This window comes from Oncorhynchus gorbuscha, unplaced genomic scaffold (assembly GCF_021184085.1).
Source record: "Oncorhynchus gorbuscha isolate QuinsamMale2020 ecotype Even-year unplaced genomic scaffold, OgorEven_v1.0 Un_scaffold_551, whole genome shotgun sequence".
Classification (NCBI taxonomy): Eukaryota; Metazoa; Chordata; class Actinopteri; order Salmoniformes; family Salmonidae; genus Oncorhynchus; species Oncorhynchus gorbuscha.
The window spans coordinates 218,076-241,968 of NW_025745380.1; the positions used below are offsets into that span (position 1 = coordinate 218,076).

The 23,893-nt window shown below is 46.9% G+C and overlaps 1 pseudogene; it reads left to right on the plus strand.

Moving 5' to 3' along the window:
* Positions 1 to 128: 128 nt before the first annotated feature.
* LOC124018601 lies at positions 129 to 23,556 on the plus strand (annotated as a pseudogene).
* Positions 23,557 to 23,893: the final 337 nt, after the last annotated feature.

A 23,893-nucleotide genomic window follows, 5' to 3' on the forward strand; every position in this document is an offset into this window, starting at 1 on the left:
CCTGTAGTTTAATAGAATCTCTATAGTACCTGTAGTTTAATAGAGCCTCTATAGTTACAGTCATATAGTTACATAGTACCTGTAGTTTTTTACGAGTTCCAAGTTGTCGAGAACGCACTGAAGTCGGAAGTCGGAGATTCACAGTTGTTTTGAACTCGGCACGAGTCCCGAAATGTAAAATACAATTATATGGGAAAACATTTCTTAAATTGAAGCAAACGGAACGTAACGGGGAGGGGATACCTGATTTTGTGCATTAGAGACTGTCGTTTTAGTTGAACAAATGTTTGGTCTAATGATAACACCGTAGGTGCACGGTCCCTTTAAATCCCAGTTGAACCCCTCCTCCCCGTCACGTCACACTGAGACACGTCATCAGTCACAACAAACATGGCGGATGCCGGTGCATCTATGACTCTAGCGACAATTTCACTGATAGGTTTCGCATTACTGGCAGGGTTTTACCTGACCACTTTAAATGCACTATGGACACTGGTCTCCGTTACTGTTACTGCCGTGTTGGTGTCCCAGTTATTGCGGATGTTACGGAGAAGAGACGCGTTGACGGAGCGGCGTGTATGTGTGCTGGTTCTGGGGGATATCGGACGCAGCCCTCGCATGCAGTACCATGCCCTTTCACTCAGCAAACACGGCTACAGCGTAACGTTTGTTGGATTCCCTGGTAAATGAATAGATTGATTGTGTTATATGTATAAATAAACATGGAACTATACTTTAATTTGTGGCCTCCCTGCTGGCCGGGTCCCAGATGTGTTTGTGCTCTTGCCAACTCGAGCCCTTCTGACTATTCTTCTCTACTGTGACAACATGTTGTGGTTATTGTCAGGTACCAAGCCTCATCAGGATGTGATTGGAGATGAGAGGATCACAATCATCCCAATCACAGAACTTAAAGGACTCCAAGGTACTGGAACTGATCTGGAAAGGAGTTTACAGCATTTACCATATTACCATATATTTATACCATATTACTGGTTATGTATACTATATTACTGGTTATGTATACTATATTACTGTATATGTATACTATATTACTGGTTATGTATACTATATTACTGGTTATGTATACTATATTACTGGTTATGTATACTATATTACTGTATATGTATACTATATTACTGGTTATGTATACTATATTACTGGTTATGTATACTATATTACTGGTTATGTATACTATATTACTGGTTATGTATACTATATTACTGGTTATGTATACTATATTACTGTATATGTATACTATATTACTGGTTATGTATACTATATTACTGGTTATGTATACTATATTACAGTATATGTATTTCATATTACCGAATATTTATTCCATTACTAATCACTGGTTGTATAACAGTAGTTAGGTCTTGAATCTATGCCATAATATGGCCTGGTTCTGAGAGCCACTACCAGAGAGCACTGAGACAAAAATCCATCTGTCTGTCTGTTTCCAGTGGGTCCTAGGATGGTGAGCTATGTTACCAAGGTGATTCTCCAGTCCCTGCAGCTTCTCCTGGTGTTATTGAAGACTGATGTCCAGTCCCATATTCTCATGCAGGTATAGTTCTACAATACACTCTGCTGTGTGTGTGTGTCCTATATTCTCATGCAGGTATAGTTCTATAATACACTCTGCTGTGTGTGTGTGTCCTATATTCTCATGCAGGTATAGTTCTACAATACACTCTGCTGTGTGTGTGTCCTATATTCTCATGCAGGTATAGTTCTATAATACACTCTGCTGTGTATGTGTGTTCTATATTCTCATGCAGGTGTTTCTACTACAATACAATAAACATAATGTAAACATTCCTACTTATTGACTGTACGAACTTGCAGAAAAACCTGTGAACTTTCATTTATTCTGTTCTGTAGCCTATCATGTCATATGTCCAGAGACATCTACAAATACTGCTGTGATTCCCCCCAAAACAACAGTTAGGATGCTGTTTGTGTCCTGAGACATCTACTGATACTGCTGTTATTCCCCCCAAAACAACAGTTAGGATGCTGTTTGAGTCCTGAGACATCTACAATACTGCTGCTATTCCCCCCAAAACAACTGTTAGGATGCTGTTAATGTGTTTTGCTTTAGTAAAGGGTGAATTTAATGTTGGTTTTAATAGTGTTTATTAAGGACCTGACCTGCCATTCTATTAATTATATTCTACATTTACATTTACATTTAAGTCATTTAGCAGACGCTCTTATCCAGAGCGACTTACAAATTGGCGCATTCACCTTATGACATCCAGTGGGACAGTCACTTAACAATAGTGCATCTAAAACTTAGGGGGGGTGGGGTGAGAGGGATTACTTAACCTATCCTAGGTATTCCTTAAAGAGGTGGGGTTTCAGGTGTCTCCGGAAGGTGGTGATTGACTCCGCTGTCCTGGCGTCGTGAGGGAGTTTGTTCCACCATTGGGGGGCCAGGGCAGCGAACAGTTTTGACTGGGCTGAGCGGGAGCTGTACTTCCTCAGTGGTAGGGAGGCGAGCAGGCCAGAGGTGGATGAACGCAGTGCCCTTGTTTGGGTGTAGGGCCTGATCAGAGCCTGGAGGTACTGAGGTGCCGTTCCCCTCACAGCTCCGTAGGCAAGCACCATGGTCTTGTAGCGGATGCGAGCTTCAACTGGAAGCCAGTGGAGAGAACGGAGGAGCGGGGTGACGTGAGAGAACTTGGGAAGGTTGAACACCAGACGGGCTGCGGCGTTCTGGATGAGTTGAAGGGGTTTAATGGCACAGGCAGGGAGCCCAGCCAACAGCGAGTTGCAGTAATCCAGATGGGAGATGACAAGTGCCTGGATTAGGACCTGCGCCGCTTCCTGTGTGAGGCAGGGTCGTACTCTGCGGATGTTGTAGAGCATGAACCTACAGGAACGGGCCACCGCCTTGATGTTAGTTGAGAACGACAGGGTGTTGTCCAGGATCACGCCAAGGTTCTTGGCGCTCTGGGAGGAGGACACAATGGAGTTGTCAACCGTGATGGCGAGATCATGGAACGGGCAGTCCTTCCCCGGGAGGAAGAGCAGCTCCGTCTTGCCGAGGTTCAGCTTGAGGTGGTGATCCGTCATCCACACTGATATGTCTGCCAGACATGCAGAGATGCGATTCGCCACCTGGTCATCAGAAGGGGGAAAGGAGAAGATTAATTGTGTGTCGTCTGCATAGCAATGATAAGAGAGACCATGTGAGGTTATGACAGAGCCAAGTGACTTGGTGTATAGCGAGAATAGGAGAGGGCCAAGAACAGAGCCCTGGGGGACACCAGTGGTGAGAGCGCGTGGTGAGGAGACAGATTCTCGCCACGCCACCTGGTAGGAGCGACCTGTCAGGTAGGACGCAATCCAAGCGTGGGCCGCGCCGGAGATGCCCAACTCGGAGAGGGTGGAGAGGAGGATCTGATGGTTCACAGTATCGAAGGCAGCCGATAGATCTAGAAGGATGAGAGCAGAGGAGAGAGAGTTAGCTTTAGCAGTGCGGAGCGCCTCCGTGATACAGAGGAGAGCAGTCTCAGTTGAATGACTAGTCTTGAAACCTGACTGATTTGGATCAAGAAGGTCATTCAGAGAGAGATAGCGGGAGAGCTGGCCAAGGACGGCACGTTCAAGAGTTTTGGAGAGAAAAGAAAGAAGGGATACTGGTCTGTAATTGTTGACATCGGAGGGATCGAGTGTAGGTTTTTTCAGAAGGGGTGCAACTCTCGCTCTCTTGAAGACGGAAGGGACGTAGCCAACGGTCAGGGATGAGTTGATGAGCGAGGTGAGGTAAGGGAGAAGGTCTCCGGAAATGGTCTGGAGAAGAGAGGAGGGGATAGGGTCAAGCGGGCAGGTTGTTGGGCGGCCGGCCGTCACAAGACGCGAGATTTCATCTGGAGAGAGAGGGGAGAAAGAGGTCAGAGCACAGGGTAGGGCAGTGTGAGCAGAACCAGCGGTGTCGTTTGACTTAGCAAACGAGGATCGGATGTCGTCGACCTTCTTTTCAAAATGGTTGACGAAGTCATCTGCAGAGAGGGAGGAGGGGGGAGGGGGCGGAGGATTCAGGAGGGAGGAGAAGGTGGCAAAGAGCTTCCTAGGGTTAGAGGCAAATGCTTGGAATTTTGCGTGGTAGAAAGTGGCTTTAGCAGCAGAGACAGAGGAGGAAAATGTAGAGAGGAGGGAGTGAAAGGATGCCAGGTCCGCAGGGAGGCAAGTTTTCCTCCATTTCCGCTCGGCTGCCCGGAGCCCTGTTCTGTGAGCTCGCAATGAGTCATCGAGCCACGGAGCGGGAGGGGAGGACCGAGCCGGCCTGGAGGATAGGGGACATAGAGAGTCAAGGGATGCAGAGAGGGAGGAGAGGAGGGTTGAGGAGGCAGAATCAGGAGATAGGTGGGAGAAGGTTTGAGCGGAGGGAAGAGATGATAGGATGGAAGAGGAGAGAGTAGCGGGGGAGAGAGAGCGAAGGTTGGGACGGCGCGATACCATCCGAGTAGGGGCAGTGTGGGAGGTGTTGGATGAGAGCGAGAGGGAAAAGGATACAAGGCAGTGGTCGGAGACTTGGAGGGGAGTTGCAATGAGGTTAGTGGAAGAACAGCATCTAGTAAAGATGAGGTCGAGCGTATTGCCTGCCTTGTGAGTAGGGGGGGAAGGTGAGAGGGTGAGGTCAAAAGAGGAGAGGAGTGGAAAGAAGGAGGCAGAGAGGAAAGAGTCAAAGGTAGACGTGGGGAGGTTAAAGTCGCCCAGAACTGTGAGAGGTGAGCCGTCCTCAGGAAAGGAGCTTATCAAGGCATCAAGCTCATTGATGAACTCTCCGAGGGAACCTGGAGGGCGATAAATGATAAGGATGTTAAGCTTGAAAGGGCTAGTAACTGTGACAGCATGGAATTCAAAGGAGGCGATAGACAGATGGGTAAGGGGAGAAAGAGAGAATGACCACTTGGGAGAGATGAGGATCCCGGTGCCACCACCCCACTGACCAGACGCTCTCGGGGTGTGCGAGAACACGTGGGCGGACGAAGAGAGAGCAGTCGGAGTAGCAGTGTTGTCTACTCCGACTGTTCTATTGTGTTCTATTCTACTTCTTTAAATTCTATTATACTTCTATTCTTATTCTATTCATTCTATTCTGTTCTATTGTGTTCTATTCTACTTCTTTAAATTCTATTCTACTTCTATTCTTATTCTATTCATTCTATTCTGTTCTATTGTGTTCTATTCTACTTCTTTAAATTCTATTCTACTTCTATTCTTATTCTATTCATTCTATTCTGTTCTATTGTGTTCTATTCTACTTCTATTCTTATTATATTCATTCTATTCTGTTCTATTGTGTTCTATTCTACTTCTTTAAATTCTATTCTTATTCTATTCATTCTATTCTGTTCTATTGTGTTCTATTCTACTTCTTTAAATTCTATTCTACTTCTATTCTTATTCTATTCATTCTATTCTGTTCTATTGTGTTCTATTCTACTTCTTTAAATTCTATTATACTTCTATTCTTATTCTATTCATTCTATTCTGTTCTATTGTGTTCTATTCTACTTCTTTAAATTCTATTCTACTTCTATTCTTATTCTATTCCTTCTATTCTGTTCTATTGTGTTCTATTCTACTTCTTTAAATTCTATTCTACTTCTATTCTTATTCTATTCTGTTCTATTGTGTTCTATTCTACTTCTATTCTTATTCTATTCATTCTATTCTGTTCTATTGTGTTCTATTCTACTTCTTTAAATTCTATTCTTATTCTATTCATTCTATTCTGTTCTATTGTGTTCTATTCTACTTTTTTAAATTCTATTCTACTTCTATTCTTATTCTATTCATTCTATTCTGTTCTATTGTGTTCTATTCTACTTCTTTAAATTCTATTATACTTCTATTCTTATTCTATTCATTCTATTCTGTTCTATTGCGTTCTATTCTACTTCTTTAAATTATATTCTACTTCTATTCTTATTCTATTCATTCTATTCTGTTCAGTTGTACTTGCCTCCTCCCCCAGAATCCTCCAGGACTGCCCAGTATAGTGGTGACATGGCTGGTGTGTTATTGACCTCTTCCTCCCCCAGAATCCTCCAGGACTGCCCAGTATAGTGGTGACGTGGCTGGTGTGTTATTGACCTATTCCTCCCCCAGAATCCTCCAGGACTGCCCAGTATAGTGGTGACGTGGCTGGTGTGTTATTGACCTCTTCCTCCCCCAGAATCCTCCAGGACTGCCCAGTATAGTGGTGACGTGGCTGGTGTATTATTGACCTCTTCCTCCCCCAGAATCCTCCAGGACTGCCCAGTATAGTGGTGACGTGGCTGGTGTGTGGTCTGAGAGGATCCAGGTTCATCATTGACTGGCATAACTACGGCTACACCATCATGGCCCTCTCACACGGCCCGGACCACCCCATCGTCAGGCTGGCACAGTGGTCAGTAACATCACCATGGCTGAGTCCCAAATAGATCCCTATTCAATACAGAGCATTCAGAAAGTATTCAGACCCCTTCTCCACATTTTGTTACATTACAGCCTTATTCTAAAATGGATTAAATAAACAAAAATCCTCTTCAATCTACACACAACACCCCATAATGGCATCACAATACCCCATAATGACATCCCAGTAACCCATAATGACATCCAATACCCCATAATGACATCACAATACCCCATAATGACATCACAATACCCCATAATGACATCACAATACCCCATAATGACATCCAATACCCCATAATGACATCCCAAGACCCCATAATGACATCACAATACCCCATAATGACATCACAATACCCCATAATGACATCACAATACCCCATAATGACATCACAATACCCCATAATGACAAAGCAAACATATTTTTTGGGAAAATGTTGCAAATGTACAAATAAACAAAATGTATTTACACAAGTATTCAGATCCTTTGCTATGAGACTTGAATTTTAGATCAGTTGCATCCTGTTTCCATTGATCATCCTTGAGATGTTTCTACAACTTGATTGGAGTCCACCTTGTGGTAAATTCAATTGATTGGACATGATTTGGAAAGGCACACACCTGTCTATACAAGGTAATACAGTTGACAGTGCATGTCAGAGCATGTCCGTAGAGCTCTGAGACATGATTGTGTCGAGGCACAGATCTGGGGAAGGGAACCATGTCTGCAGCATTGAAGGTCCCCAAGAACACAGTGGCCTCCATCATTTAGTGGAAGAAGTTTGGAACAACCAAAACTCTTCCTAGAGCTGGACACCCGACCAAATTGAACAATCAGGGGAGACGGGCACTGGTCATCGAGGTGACCAAGAACCCGATGGTCACTCTGACAGAGCTCTAGAGTTCCTCTGTGGAGATGGGACACCCTTCCAGAAGGATAACCATCTCTGTAACAAATGTGGAAAAAGTCAAGGGGTCTGAATACTTTCTGAATGTATCTACAGCTTTGCATGAACACGGTCTTCTTCAGTGGGAACTAAACGGGCAGATCAAGGAGGGACCTACCTGAATTTGTCCCAAGAAATTGTTGCAGACTGTTTAGCTACGGTGTGCATTAATGAATAGGACCCATGTTCCTGTCTCTGGCAGGTATGAGCAGTTGTTTGGGCGACTCTCCAGCCATAACCTTTGTGTCACCAACGCTATGAAGGAAGACCTCCAGAACAACTGGAACATCAGGTAAGGATGGTTTTACTTTCAACATCCGTCTGTCAATCAATCCATCCGTAGATAGATAGACGTACAGACGACGGACGGACATACAGACAGACACAGATAGACGGGCGGAGAGACAGACACAGACGGACGGACGGACGGAGAGACACAGATAGACGTACAGACGACGGACGGACATACAGACAGACACAGATGTACAGACGACGGACGGACATACAGACAGACACAGATAGACGGGCGGAGAGACAGACACAGACGGACGGACGGACGGACGGAGAGACACAGATAGACGGACTGAGGCACAGACAGATGCAGTGGGGAGTCTGAATCTATCCCCCCTATCTAAACCCTTGGCCATTAACTAAACCCTTGGCCATTAACTAAACCCTTGGACATTAACTAAACCCTTGGCCTTAACTAAACCCTTGGCCTTAACTAAACCCTTGGCCTTAACTAAACCCTTGGCCATTAACTAAACCCTTGGCCTTAACTAAACCCTTGGCCTTAACTAAACCCTTGGCCTTAACTAAACCCTTGGCCTTAACTAAACCCTTGGCCATTAACTAAACCCTTGGCCATTAACTAAACCCTTGGCCTTAACTAAACCCTTGGCCTTAACTAAACCCTTGGCCTTAACTAAACCCTTGGCCTTAACTAAACCCTTGGCCATCATGACTAACCCCTTGGTCATGACTAATCCCTTGGTCATCGTGACTAATCCCTTGGTCATCGTGACTAATCCCTTGGTCATCGTGACTAACCCCTTGGTCATCGTGACTAACCCCTTGGTCATCATGACTAACCCCTTGGTCATCATGACTAACCCCTTGGCCATGACTAACCCCTTGGTCATGACTAACCCCTTGGCCTTGACTAACCCCTTGGTCATCATGACTAACCCCTTGGCCATGACTAACCCCTTGGTCATGACTAACCCCTTGGCCTTGACTAACCCCTTGGTCATCATGACTAACCCCTTGGCCATGACTAATCCCTTGGTCATGACTAACCCCTTGGTCATGACTAATCCCTAATCACTATAGGGCGACCACATTGTATGACAAGCCACCTGTCTTATCCTCCTCCTATAGGGGGACCACATTGTATGACAAGCCACCTGTCTTATTCTCCTCCTATAGGGCGACCACATGACAAGCCACCTGTCTTATCCTCCTCCTATTGGGCGACCACATTGTATGACAAGCCACCTGTCTTATCCTCCTCCTATAGGGGGACCACATTGTATGACAAGCCACCTGTCTTATCCTCCTCCTATAGGGGGACCACATTGTATGACAAGCCACCTGTCTTATTCTCCTCCTATAGGGTGACCACATGACAAGCCACCTGTCTTATCCTCCTCCTATTGGGCGACCACATTGTATGACAAGCCACCTGTCTTATCCTCCTCCTATAGTATGACAAGCCACCTGGGGGACCACATTGTATGACAAGCCACCTGTCTTATCCTCCTCCTATAGGGGGACCACATTGTATGACAAGCCACCTGTCTTATTCTCCTCCTATAGGGCGACCACATTGTATGACAAGCCACCTGCTATCTTCAAGGAGACTTCAGTAGACCTAAAGCACCAGCTGTTCATGAGGCTGGCCAAGACTATTCCTCAGTTCCGGGTCTGGTGAGTCCAGTATAGTCTGTTGATGAGGCTGGCCAAGACTATCTCTCACTACAGTTATCCTCTTGGGTCTGGAGGAGGAACACAGGGCCTGTACTATAGTTATCCTCTTGGTTCTGGAGGAACACAGGGCCTGTACTACAGTTATCCTCTTGGTTCTGGAGGAACACAGGGCCTGTACTACAGTTATCCTGTTGGTTCTGGAGGAGGAACACAGGGCCTGTACTATAGTTATCCTCTTGGTTCTGGAGGAGGAACACAGGGCCTGTACTATAGTTATCCTCTTGGTTCTGGAGGAACACAGGGCCTGTACTACAGTTATCCTCTTGGTTCTGGAGGAACACAGGGCCTGTACTACAGTTATCCTCTTGGTTCTGGAGGAACACAGGGCCTGTACTACAGTTATCCTCTTGGTTCTGGAGGAACACAGGGCCTGTACTACAGTTATCCTCTTGGTTCTGGAGGAGGAACACAGGGTCTGTACTATAGTTATCCTCTTGGTTCTGGAGGAACACAGGGCCTGTACTATAGTTATCCTCTTGGTTCTGGAGGAGGAACACAGGGCCTGTACTATAGTTATCCTCTTGGTTCTAGAGGAACACAGGGCCTGTACTATAGTTATCCTCTTGGTTCTGGAGGAACACAGGGCCTGTACTATAGTTATCCTCTTGGTTCTGGAGGAGGAACACAGGGCCTGTACTATAGTTATCCTCTTGGTTCTGGAGGAACACAGGGCCTGTACTACAGTTATCCTCTTGGTTCTTGAGGAACACAGGGCCTGTACTATAGTTATCCTCTTGGTTCTGGAGGAACACAGGGCCTGTACTATAGTTATCCTCTTGGTTCTGGAGGAGGAACACAGGGCCTGTACTATAGTTATCCTCTTGGTTCTGGAGGAACACAGGGCCTGTACTATAGTTATCCTCTTGGTTCTTGAGGAACACAGGGCCTGTTACTATAGTTATCCTCTTGGTTCTTAGGAACACAGGGCCTGTAATACAGTTATCCTCTTGGTTCTTGAGGAACACAGGGCCTGTACTACAGTTATCCTCTTGGTTCTAGAGGAGGAACACAGGGCCTGTACTACAGTTATCCTCTTGGTTCTTGAGGAAAAGGGCCTGTACTACAAATATCCTCTTGGTTCTTGAGGAACACAGGGCCTGTTATAAGACAGTTATCCAATCACTTGAGTTTCTGTTTATATTGGAGAGATAAAGAACTAGTTATTATAATGTCATTACTCTATCAAATACATTAAACAGACATGTTATAATCACTGAGTTTCTGTTTATATTGGAGAGATAAAGAACTATCATAAAAATATATATATTACACTATCATAGACATGTTATAAGACATGTTATAATCACTGAGTTTCTGTTTATATTGGAGAGATAAAGAACTATCATAAAAATATATATATTACACTATCATAGACATGTTATAAGACATGTTATAATCACTGAGTTTCTGTTTATATTGGAGAGATAAAGAACTATCATAAAAATATATATATTACACTATCATAGACATGTTATAACCCCTGTGTCTGTTACAGTGGTGAGCGACCTGGTGATGAGACAGAGAGAACAGCGTTTACATGTCGTGACCCCAGTGACCTTTCTGTGACTTTGACCTCAGGTCGACCTGCCCTACTGATCAGCAGCACCAGCTGGACCGGTCAGTACCCCACAGGCACAGTTTGAGTCCCAAATAGCACCCTATTCTCCATAGGGCTCTGGTCAAAAGTTGTGCACTACATTAGGGAATAGGGTGCCGTTTCGTAAGCAGCAGGAAACTCTGCATTATATTCAGTTTAAATGGGAAGTTTTTCTGGATTTTTACCCCAATCTAAATAGTTTTTCTTACCTCGAGAGCAGTTCTAGCCTCGTCCAAACATCCTGATCGCGCGAGTTTACATTCTGTTAGGAGTCAGGTCAGGATGGGGATCAGACTAGAGCCAGATTACATTCTGTTAGGAGTCAGGTCAGGATGGGGGTCAGACTAGAGCCAGATTACATTCTGTTAGGAGTCAGGTCAGGATGGGGGTCAGACTAGAGCCAGATTACATTCTGTTAGGAGTCAGGTCAGGATGGGGGTCAGACTAGAGCCACATTACATTCTGTTAGGTGTCAGGTCAGGATGGGGATCAGACTAGAGCCAGATTACATTCTGTTAGGAGTCAGGTCAGGATGGGGATCAGACTAGAGCCAGATTACATTCTGTTAGGAGTCAGGTCAGGATGGGGATCAGACTAGAGCCAGATTACATTCTGTTAGGAGTCAGGTCAGGATGGGGGTCAGACTAGAGCCAGATTACATTCTGTTAGGAGTCAGGGTCAGAATGGGATCAGACTAGAGCCAGATTACATTCTGTTAGGAGTCAGGTCAGGATGGGGATCAGACTAGAGCCAGATTACATTCTGTTAGGAGTCAGGGTCAGAATGGGGATCAGACTCGAGCCAGGATTGTAATTTTATGTGTTTAGTTGACAGGTGTACAACGTAAGTACACACAGCTGTCAGGTGTAAACACTTGTCTCACTGTTTCCCCTGTCTGTGTTCAACAGAGGATGAGGACTTCTCCATTCTGCTGAAGGCTCTGGAAGGTAATCATTACCATCTGCAGTTGGGCCCCATTTTAAAGAGCATCCTCCCATCCTCCCATCCTCCCATCATCCATCCATCCATCCTCCCATCCATCCTCCAATCCTCCCATCCTCCCATCCATCCATCCTTCCTCCCATCCTCCCATCCATCCATCCATCCTCCCATCCTCCCTCCCTCCCATCCTCCCATCCATCCATCCTCCCATCCTCCCATCCATCCTCCCATCCTCCAATCCTCCCTCCCATCCATCCTCCAATCCTCCAATCCTCCCTCCCATCCTCCAATCCTCCCTCCCTCCCATCCATCCATCCATCCATCCTCCCATCCTCCCTCCCATCCATCCATCCATCCATCCATCCTCCCATCCTCCCTCCCATCCATCCATCCATCCTCCCTCCCATCCATCCATCCATCCATCCATCCTCCCTCCCATCCATCCATCCATCCATCCATCCATCCTCCCATCCTCCCTCCATCCATCCATCCATCCATCCATCCATCCATCCATCCATCCATCCATCCATCCATCCATCCATCCATCCATCCATCCATCCCATCCATCCATCCATCCATCCATCCATCCATCCATCCATCCATCCATCCTCCCTCCCTCCCATCCATCCATCCATCCATCCTTCCTTCCATCCCATCCATCCACCCACCCACCATCCTTCCCACCCACCCACCCACCCATCCTTCCTCCCACCCACCCACCCACCCACCCATCCATCCTTCCTCCCACCCACCCACCCACCCACCCATCCATCCTTCCTTCCCCCACCCACCCACCCACCCACCCACCCACCCACCCACCCACCCATCCTTCCTCCCACCCATCCATCCTTCCTCCCACCCATCCTTCCTCCCACCCACCCATCCATCCATCCTTCCTTCCTCCCACCCATCCTTCCATCCTTACTCCCACCCATCCATCCATCCATCCTTCCTCCCACCCATCCATGCTTCCATCCTTCCATCCTTCCTCCCACCCACCCATCCATCCTCCCACCCACCCACCCACCCACCCATCCATCCATCCATCCTTCCTTCCTCCCACCCACCTATCCTTCCTACCACCCATCCATCCATCCTTCCTCCCACCCACCCACCCACCCTTCCTTCCTTCCTTCCTTCCTTCCTTCCTTCCTTCCTTCCTTCCTTCCTTCCTTCCTTCCTTCCTTCCTTCCTTCCTTCCTCCCCTCCCTCCCCTTCCTCCCTCCCTCCCCCCCAGCCTTCCCCCTCCAGTTGCCAGAACCAGGCCTTCATTAGAATCAATCATGTCTTATCAGTGATTCTAAGAGAGAAAGGAAAGAGACCTCTCAGTGGTGTCCTCTTAGGGCCCATGGGGCTCTGGTCAAAAGGTAGTGCACTACATGGGGAGTAGGGTGCTGTTTGGGATACAACGGGCCCATGGGGCTCTGGTCAAAAGGTAGTGCACTACATGGGGAGTTGGGTGCTGTTTGGGATACAAAGGGCCCATGGGGCTCTGGTCAAAAGGTAGTGCACTACATGGGGAGTTGGGTGCTGTTTGGGATACAACGGGCCCATGGGGCTCTGGTCAAAAGGTAGTGCACTACATGGGGAGTTGGGTGCTGTTTAGGATACAACGGGCCCATGTGGCTCTGGTCAAAAGGTAGTGCATTACATGGGGAGTTGGGTGCTGTTTGGGATACAAAAGGCCCATGGGGCTCTGGTCAAAAGGTAGTGCACTACATGGGGAGTTGGGTGCTGTTTGGGATACAAAGGGCCCATGGGGCTCTGGTCAAAAGGTAGTGCACTACATGGGGAGTTGGGTGCTGTTTGGGATACAAAGGGCCCATGGGGCTCTGGTCAAAAGGTAGTGCACTACATGGGGAGTTGGGTGCTGTTTGGGATACAAAGGGTCCATGGGGCTCTGGTCAAAAGGTAGTGCACTACATGGGGAGTTGGGTGCTGTTTGGGATACAAGCCCTTGTATTAACCTTGTGTGTTTTCTCTACCAGACTACGAGGGGTTTGTGAAAGCAGGAGCCTCTCTTCCCTCACTGGTCTGTGTCATTACAGGTAACTATAGTGTTGACAGTGTTCTGCAGGTCTTTATGGTCCAGGTAACTATAGTGTTGACAATGTACTGCAGGTCTTTATGGTCCAGGTAACTATAGTGTTGACAGTGTACTGCAGGTCTTTATGGTCCAGGTAACTATAGTGTTGACAGTGTACTGCAGGTCTTTATGGTCCAGGTAACTATAGTGTTGACAGTGTACTGCAGGTCTTTTATGGTCCAGGTAACTATAGTGTTGACAGTGTACTGTAGGTCTTTATGGTCCAGGTAACTATAGTGTTGACAGTGTACTGCAGGTCTTTATGGTCCAGGTAACTATAGTGTTGACAGTGTACTGCAGGTCTTTATGGTCCAGGTAACTATAGTGTAGACAGTGTACTGCAGGTCTTTATGGTCCAGGTAACTATAGTGTTGACAGTGTACTGCAGGTCTTTATGGTCCAGGTAACTATAGTGTTGACAGTGTACTGCAGGTCTTTATGGTCCAGGTAACTATAGTGTTGACAGTGTACTGCAGGTCTGTGTGGTCACAGGTAACTATAGTGTTGACAGTGTACTGCTGGTCTGTGTGATCACAGGTAACTATAGTGTTTACAGTGTACTGCTGGTCTGTGTGATCACAGGTAACTATAGTGTTGACAGTGTACTGCAGGTCTTTATGGTCCAGGTAACTATAGTTACCAGGCCGGATTACAGTAAAGCACTTTGACATGCTCTGTCTGATTTGGTCTTTTGACCAATCAGATCAAGTCTTTTGACCAATCAGATCAGATCAGACCAATCAGATTGTTGCTAGATTAAACCAACTGAGAAAAACCTTTACAATTGTTGTCGGTCCTGTTAACCCTAGATACGTGTTTCAATTCCCTGTGTGTGTGTGAGACCAGGTAAGGGTCCACAGAAGGACCACTACAGGAAGCTGATCGACACCCTGCGCTTTGAGCACGTGAAGATCTGTACTCCATGGCTGGAGGCAGAGGACTACCCTGTTCTGCTAGGTCAGTGTGTTCTCCCTGTCCCAGGCTCAGCAGGTCTGTAGACTACCCTGTTCTGCTAGGTCAGTGTGTTCTCCCTGTCCCAGGCTCAGCAGGTCTGTAGACTACCCTGTTCTGCTAGGTCAGTGTGTTCTCCCTGTCCCAGGCTCAGCAGGTCTGTAGACTACCCTGTTCTGCTAGGTCAGTGTGTTCTCCCTGTCCCAGGCTCAGCAGATCTGTAGACTACCCTGTTCTGCTAGGTCAGTGTGTTCTCCCTGTCCCAGGCTCAGCAGGTCTGTAGACTACCCTGTTCTGCTAGGTCAGTGTGTTCTCCCTGTCCCAGGCTCAGCAGGTCTGTAGACTACCCTGTTCTGCTAGGTCAGTGTGTTCTCCCTGTCCCAGGCTCAGCAGGTCTGTAGACTACCCTGTTCTGCTAGGTCAGTGTGTTCTCCCTGTCCCAGGCTCAGCAGATGTGGGTGTTTGTACTGATGTTCTGAATGGTCTCCCTGTTCCAGGCTCAGCAGATCTGGGTGTTTGTACTGATGTTCTGAATGGTCTCCCTGTCCCAGGCTCAGCAGATCTGGGTGTTTGTCTCCATAAGTCGTCCAGTGGTCTGGACCTGCCTATGAAGGTGGTGGACATGTTTGGCTGCTGTCTGCCTGTCTGTGCCATCCACTTCTACTGGTGAGACAGGACTCTTTAACAGGCACCTTCTGACACCATGTCCACACACACTGTCTGTGCCATCCACTTCTACTGGTGAGACAGGACTCTTTAACAGGCACCTTCTGACACCATGTCCACACACACTGTCTGTGCCATCCACTTCTACTGGTGAGACAGGACTCTTTAACAGGCACCTTCTGATACCATGTCCACACACACTGTCTGTGCCATCCACTTCTACTGGTGAGACAGGACTCTTTAACAGGCACCTTCTGACACCATGTCCACACACACTGTCTGTGCCATCCACTTCTACTGGTGAGACAGGACTCTTTAACAGGCACCTTCTGACACCATGTCCACACACACTGTCTGTGCCATTCACTTCTACTGGTGAGACAGGACTCTTTTTATTTATTTATTTATTTCACCTTTATTTAACCAGGTAGGCAAGTTGAGAACAAGTTCTCATTTACAATTGTGACCTGGCCAAGATAAAGCAAAGCAGTTTGACAGATACAACGACACAGAGTTACACATGGAGTAAAACAAACATACAGTCAATAATACAGTATAAACAAGTATATATACAATGTGAGCAAATGAGGTGAGAAGGGAGGTAAAGGCAAAAAAGGCCATGGTGGCAAAGTAAATACAATATAGCAAGTAAAACACTGGAATGGTAGTTTTGCAATGGAAGAATGTGCAAAGTAGACATAAAAATAATGGGGTGCAAAGGAGCAAAATAAATAAATAAATTAAATACAGTTGGGAAAGAGGTAGTTGTTTGGGCTAAATTATAGGTGGGCTATGTACAGGTGCAGTAATCTGTAAGATGCTCTGACAGTTGGTGCTTAAAGCTAGTGAGGGAGATAAGTGTTTCCAGTTTCAGAGATTTTTGCAGTTCGTTCCAGTCACTGGCAGCAGAGAACTGGAAGGAGAGGCGGCCAAAGAAAGAATTGGTTTTGGGGGTGACCAGAGAGATATACCTGCTGGAGCGTGTGCTACAGGTGGGAGATGCTATGGTGACCAGCGAGCTGAGATAAGGGGGACTTTACCTAGCAGGGTCTTGTAGATGACATGGAGCCAGTGGGTTTGGCGACGAGTATGAAGCGAGGGCCAGCCAACGAGAGCGTACAGGTCGCAATGGTGGGTAGTATATGGGGCTTTGGTGACAAAACGGATTGCACTGTGATAGACTGCATCCAATTTGTTGAGTAGGGTATTGGAGGCTATTTTGTAAATGACATCGCCAAAGTCGAGGATTGGTAGGATGGTCAGTTTTACAAGGGTATGTTTGGCAGCATGAGTGAAGGATGCTTTGTTGCGAAATAGGAAGCCAATTCTAGATTTAACTTTGGATTGGAGATGTTTGATATGGGTCTGGAAGGAGAGTTTACAGTCTAACCAGACACCTAAGTATTTGTAGTTGTCCACGTATTCTAAGTCAGAGCCGTCCAGAGTAGTGATGTTGGACAGGCGGGTAGGTGCAGGTAGCGATCGGTTGAAGAGCATGGATTTAGTTTTACTTGTATTTAAGAGCAATTGGAGGCCACGGAAGGAGAGTTGTATGGCATTGAAGCTTGCCTGGAGGGTTGTTAACACAGTGTCCAAAGAAGGGCCGGAAGTATACAGAATGGTGTCGTCTGCGTAGAGGTGGATCAGGGACTCACCAGCAGCAAGAGCGACCTCATTGATGTATACAGAGAAGAGAGTCGGTCCAAGAATTGAACCCTGTGGCACCCCCATAGAGACTACCAGAGGTCCGGACAGCAGACCCTCCGATTTGACACACTGAACTCTATCAGAGAAATAGTTGGTGAACCAGGCGAGGCAATCATTTGAGAAACCAAGGCTGTCGAGTCTGCCGATGAGGATGTGGTGGTTGACAGAATCGAAAGCCTTGGCCAGATCAATGAATACGGCTGCACAGTAATGTTTCTTATCGATAGCGGTTAAGATATCGTTTAGGACCTTGAGCGTGGCTGAGGTGCACCCATGACCAGCTCTGAAACCAGATTGCATAGCAGAGAAGGTATGGTTAGATTCGAAATGGTCGGTAATCTGTTTGTTGACTTGGCTTTCGAAGACCTTAGAAAGGCATGGTAGGATAGATATAGGTCTGTAGCAGTTTGGGTCAAGAGTGTCCCCCCCTTTGAAGAGGGGGATGACCGCAGCTGCTTTCCAATCTTTGGGAATCTCAGACGACACGAAAGAGAGGTTGAACAGGCTAGTAATAGGGGTGGCAACAATTTCGGCAGATAATTTTAGAAAGAAAGGGTCCAGATTGTCTAGCCCGGCTGATTTGTAGGGGTCCAGATTTTTCAGCTCTTTCAGAACATCAGCAGAATGGATTTGGGAGAAGGAGAAATGGGGAAGGCTTGGGCGAGTTGCTGTTGGGGGTGCAGTGCTGTTGACCGGGGTAGGAGTAGCCAGGTGGAAAGCATGGCCAGCCGTAGAAAAATGCTTATTGAAATTCTCAATTATGGTGGATTTATCAGTGGTGACAGTGTTTCCTATCTTCAGTGCAGTGGGCAGCTGGGAGGAGGTGTTCTTATTCTCCATGGACTTTACAGTGTCCCAGAACTTTTTTGAGTTAGTGTTGCAGGAAGCAAATTTCTGCTTGAAAAAGCTAGCCTTGGCTTTTCTAACTGCCTGTGTATAATGGTTTCTAGCTTCCCTGAATAGCTGCATATCACGGGGGCTGTTCGATGCTAATGCAGAACGCCATAGGATGTTTTTGTGTTGGTTAAGGGCAGTCAGGTCTGGGGAGAACCAAGGGCTATATCTGTTCCTGGTTCTAAATTTCTTGAATGGGGCATGTTTATTTAAGATGGTTAGGAAGGCATTTAAAAAAAAATATCCAGGCATCCGCTACTGACGGGATGAGATCAATATCCTTCCAGGATACCCCGGCCAGGTCGATTAGAAAGGCCTGCTCGCTGAAGTGTTTCAGGGAGCGTTTTACAGTGATGAGTGGAGGTCGTTTGACCGCTGACCCATTACGGATGCAGGCAATGAGGCAGTGATCGCTGAGATCTTGGTTGAAGACAGCAGAGGTGTATTTAGAGGAGAAGTTGGTTAGGATGATATCTATGAGGGTGCCCGTGTTTAAGGCTTTGGGGGGGGTACCTGGTAGGTTCATTGATAATTTGAGTGAGATTGAGGGCATCAAGTTTAGATTGTAGGATGGCTGGGGTGTTAAGCATGTTCCAGTTTATTGTCGCCTAGCAGCACGAGCTCTGAAGATAGATGGGGGGCAATCAGTTCACATATGGTGTCCAGAGCACAGCTGGGGGCAGAGGGTGGTCTATAGCAGGCGGCAACGGTGAGAGACTTGTTTTTAGAGAGGTGGATTTTTAGAAGTAGAACTTCAAATTGTTTGGGTACAGACCTGGATAGTAGAACAGAACTCTGCAGGCTATCTTTGCAGTAGATTGCAACACCGCCCCCTTTGGCCGTTCTATCTTGTCTGAAAATGTTGTAATTTGGAATTAAAATTTCAGAATTTTTGGTGGTCTTCCTAAGCCAGGATTCAGACACAGCTAGAACATCCGGGTTGGCAGAGTGTGCTAAAGCAGTGAATAAAACAAACTTAGGGAGGAGGCTTCTAATGTTAACATGCATGAAACCAAGGCTATTACGATTACAGAAGTCATCAAAAGAGAGCGCCTGGGGAATAGGAGTGGAGCTAGGCATTGCAGGGCCTGGATTCACCTCTACATCGCCAGAGGAACATAGGAGGAGAAGAATAAGGGTACGGCTAAAAGCAATAAGAATTGGTCGTCTATAACGTCTGGAACAGAGAGTAAAAGGAGGTTTCTGGGGGCGATAAAATAGCATCAAGGTATAATGTACAGACAAAGGTATGGTAGGATGTGAATACAGTGGAGGTAGACCTAGGTATTGAGTGATGAAGAGAGAGATATTGACGAGAGCAGATAGACACACGGATAGCAGCTGGCTAGCTGTGAGATCCGGGAATGAATGTCCAGAGAGCAGTTGAAATCCAAGGACATGGAGAGAAAAATTGGTCCGGTATGTTCCGTTCCGAGCCGCGCTGTACAAAACTGGCGATAGATTTTCAAGCTAAAGGATAGCTGATGACCACAAACCGTGGTTAGCTGAATACTAACGATTTGCCAGTAAAGAAGCTAACTAGCTTCTGAACTAGCTTCTGATTAGCTTCTAGCTAGCTTCTGGCTAGCTTCTTGGAGGATTGCAGATTTGAGGTAAATAATACTTATTTATAAATATAAATTGGTGAGGCGGGTTGCAGGAGAGTGTTTTGAAGATGAGTTGATGGAAAATAAAAAAAATGTATGTGAAAAAAAAGTTGTAAATATATATATATACAGGACACGACAAGACGAGGACAAAAGACGTCTGAACTGCTATGCCATCTCGGGCTACCAATAGGCACCTTCTGACACCATGTCCACACACACTGTCTGTGCTGTTACCTTCTACTGCTGAGGGAGTACTCTAAACCCTGGGTCACCTTCTACTGCTGAGGGAATACTCTAAACCCTGAGTCACCTTCTACTGCTGAGGGAATACTCTAAACCCTGAGTCACCTTCTACTGCTGAGGGAATACTCTAAACCCTGGGTCACCTTCTACTGCTGAGGGAATACTCTAAACCCTGGGTCACCTTCTACTGCTGAGGGAATACTCTAAACCCTGGGTCACCTTCTACTGCTGAGGGAATACTCTAAACCCTGGGTCACCTTCTACTGCTGAGGGAATACTCTAAACCCTGGGTCACCTTCTACTGCTGAGGGAATACTCTAAACCCTGGGTCACCTTCTACTGCTGAGGGGATACTCTAAACCCTGGGTCACCTTCTACTGCTGAGGGAATACTCTAAACCCTGGGTCACCTTCTACTGCTGAGGGAATACTCTAAACCCTGGGTCACCTTCTACTGCTGAGGGAATACTCTAAACCCTGGGTCACCTTCTACTGCTGAGGGAATACTCTAAACCCTGGGTCACCTTCTACTGCTGAGGGAATACTCTAAACCCTGGGTCACCTTCTACTGCTGAGGGAATACTCTAAACCCTGGGTCAACAGTCACCTTCTACTGCTGAGGGAATACTCTAAACCCTGGGTCAACAGTCACCTTCTACTGCTGAGGGAATACTCTAAACCCTGAGTCACCTTCTACTGCTGAGGGAGTACTCTAAACCCTGGGTCAACAGTCACCTTCTACTGCTAAGGGAATACTCTAAACCCTTGGTCACCTTCTACTGCTGAGGGGATACTCTAAACCTTGGGTCAACTTCTACTGCTGAGGGAATACTCTAAACCCTGGGTCACCTTCTACTGCTGAGGGAATACTCTAAACCCTGGGTCACCTTCTACTGCTGAGGGAATACTCTAAACCCTGGGTCACCTTCTACTGCTGAGGGAATACTCTAAACCCTGAGTCACCTTCTACTGCTGAGGGAATACTCTAAACCCTGGGTCACCTTCTACTGCTGAGGGAATACTCTAAACCCTGAGTCACCTTCTACTGCTGAGGGAATACTCTAAACCCTGGGTCACCTTCTACTGCTGAGGGAATACTCTAAACCCTGGGTCACCTTCTACTGCTGAGGGAATACTCTAAACCCTGGGTCAACAGTCACCTTCTACTGCTGAGGGAATACTCTAAACCCTGGGTCACCTTCTACTGCTGAGGGAATACTCTAAACCCTGGGTCACCTTCTACTGCTGAGGGAATACTCTAAACCCTGAGTCACCTTCTACTGCTGAGGGAATACTCTAAACCCTGGGTCACCTTCTACTGCTGAGGGAATACTCTAAACCCTGGGTCAACAGTCACCTTCTACTGCTGAGGGAATACTCTAAACCCTGGGTCACCTTCTACTGCTGAGGGAATACTCTAAACCCTGGGTCAACAGTCACCTTCTACTGCTGAGGGAGTACTCTAAACCCTGGGTCAACAGTCACCTTCTACTGCTGAGGGAATACTCTAAACCCTGAGTCACCTTCTACTGCTGAGGGAATCCTCTAAACCCTGGGTCAACAGTCACCTTCTACCCCCATGCAGAGAGGCTATGTGCTGATCTGACCTGTTTTGGACTGAGATTCCTGTGCTGTGTTTAATGTGGATCTAATTCTGTTATATTCTCCTGTGTTGTCAGTCTCTCTGTTATGTTCTCCTGTGTTGTCAGTCTCTCTGTTAACTCTGTTATATTCTCCCGTGTTGTCAGTCTCTCTGTTAACCCTGTTATATTCTCCTGTGTTGTCAGTCTCTCTGTTATATTCTCCTGTGTTGTCAGTCTCTCTGTTATGTTCTCCTGTGTTGTCAGTCTCTCTGTTAACCCTGTTATATTCTCCTGTGTTGTCAGCCTCTCTGTTATATTCTCCTGTGTTGTCAGCCTCTCTGTTAACTCTATATTCTCCTGTGTTGTCAGTCTCTCTGTTGTTAACCCTGTTATATTCTCCTCTGTAGTCTACATGAGCTGGTGAAGCACGAGGAGAACGGGTTGATCTTCAAAGACTCTGAGGAACTATCTGGACAGCTCAAGGTACAGTAATATAATACTACTGTTCAGCTGAGGAGATACAGAAACCCCTGATTTATCCCAGTGGTATGATCCTGTCAACTGCCATCTGTCTCACCTGACTGTAACCAGTTCCTGTGACAGTGGTATATGGTCTGATATACACTGTTTTAGCCAGGTGGCTGTCTTCTAGCTGTGGGTGACAGTCTGTCAATGGCTGTTTTAGCCATCTGTCTCCATCTGTCTGACTGTAACCAGTTCCTGTGACAGTGGTATATGGTCTGATATACACATGGCTGTTTTAGCCAGGTGATCCTGTCAACTGCCATCTGTCTCACCTGACTGTAACCAGTTCCTGTGACAGTGGTATATGGTCTGATATACACATGGCTGTTTTAGCCAGGTGATCCTGTCAACTGCCATCTGTCTCACCTGACTGTAACCAGTTCCTGTGACAGTGGTATATGGTCTGATATACACATGGCTGTTTTAGCCAGGTGATCCTGTCAACTGCCATCTGTCTCACCTGACAGTGGTAACCAGTTCCTGTGACAGTGGTTCCTGTGACAGTGGTATATGGTCTGATATACACATGGCTGTTTTAGCCAGGTGATCCTGTCAACTGCCATCTGTCTCACTGACTGTAACCAGTTCCTGTGACAGTGGTATATGGTCTGATATACACATGGCTGTTTTAGCCAGGTGATCCTGTCAACTGCCATCTGTCTCACCTGACTGTAACCAGTTCCTGTGACAGTGGTATATGGTCTGGCTGTTTTAGCCAGGTGATCCTGTCAACTGCCACATCTGTTTTATGGTCTGATCCTGTCAACTGCCATCTGTCTCACCTGACTGTAACCAGTTCCTGTGACAGTGGTATATGGTCTGATATACACATGGCTGTTTTAGCCAGGTGATCCTGTCAACTGCCATCTGCCTCATCTGACTGTAACCAGTTCCTGTGACAGTGGTATATGGTCTGATATACACATGGCTGTTTTAGCCAGGATCCTGTCAATCCATCTGTCTCACCTGACTGTAACCAGTTCCTGTGATGGTAAAACCTGTGTTTTAGTGTCTCTCCAGGCTCTGCTATGGGACTTCCCTGACTGTGAGGATGAGGGCAAACTGGGTCAGTTCAGGAGGAACCTCCGGGCCAGTGGGGGCAGCGGTGGGACCAGAACTGGGACCAGAACGTCCTGCCTCTCCTCACTGCACCCTGACTCCCCCTGTTAGACAGAGCTCTTTACAGCAGCTGACTCATCCCCTCTCTACATCTTCGCTCCATCTCAAACCCACTTCTTGAGCCTCCAATCGTGAATATTTTAACAGACGCTCTTATCCAGAATGACTTACAGGAGCAATTAGGGTTAAGTGCCTTGTTCAAGGGCACATCCACAGATGTTTCACCAAGTCTGCTCGGGGACTCAAACCAACGACTTTTCGGTTACTGGCCCAACGCGCTTAACTCCCTGCTCTGAACCGGTCTACCTGCTCTGAACCGCCAGGCTACCTGCTCTGAACCGCCAGGCTACCTGCTCTGAACCGCTAGGCTACCTGCTCTGAACCGCTAGGCTACCTGCTCTGAACCGCTAGGCTACCTGCTCTGAACGGATGTGAACCGCTAGGCTAGCTTAACGGTGGTGTGCTCTGAACCGCCAGGCTACCGTTTCAATCGGTGAACCGCTCACTTGCTCTGGACCTTGAAGTAGTAGTTCTCCTTGCTCTGCAAGGTCCTGCGCCACATGGTCCACTTTGGAGCGATGGGTAACGATGCTTACATGGGTGACTGTTGTTGAT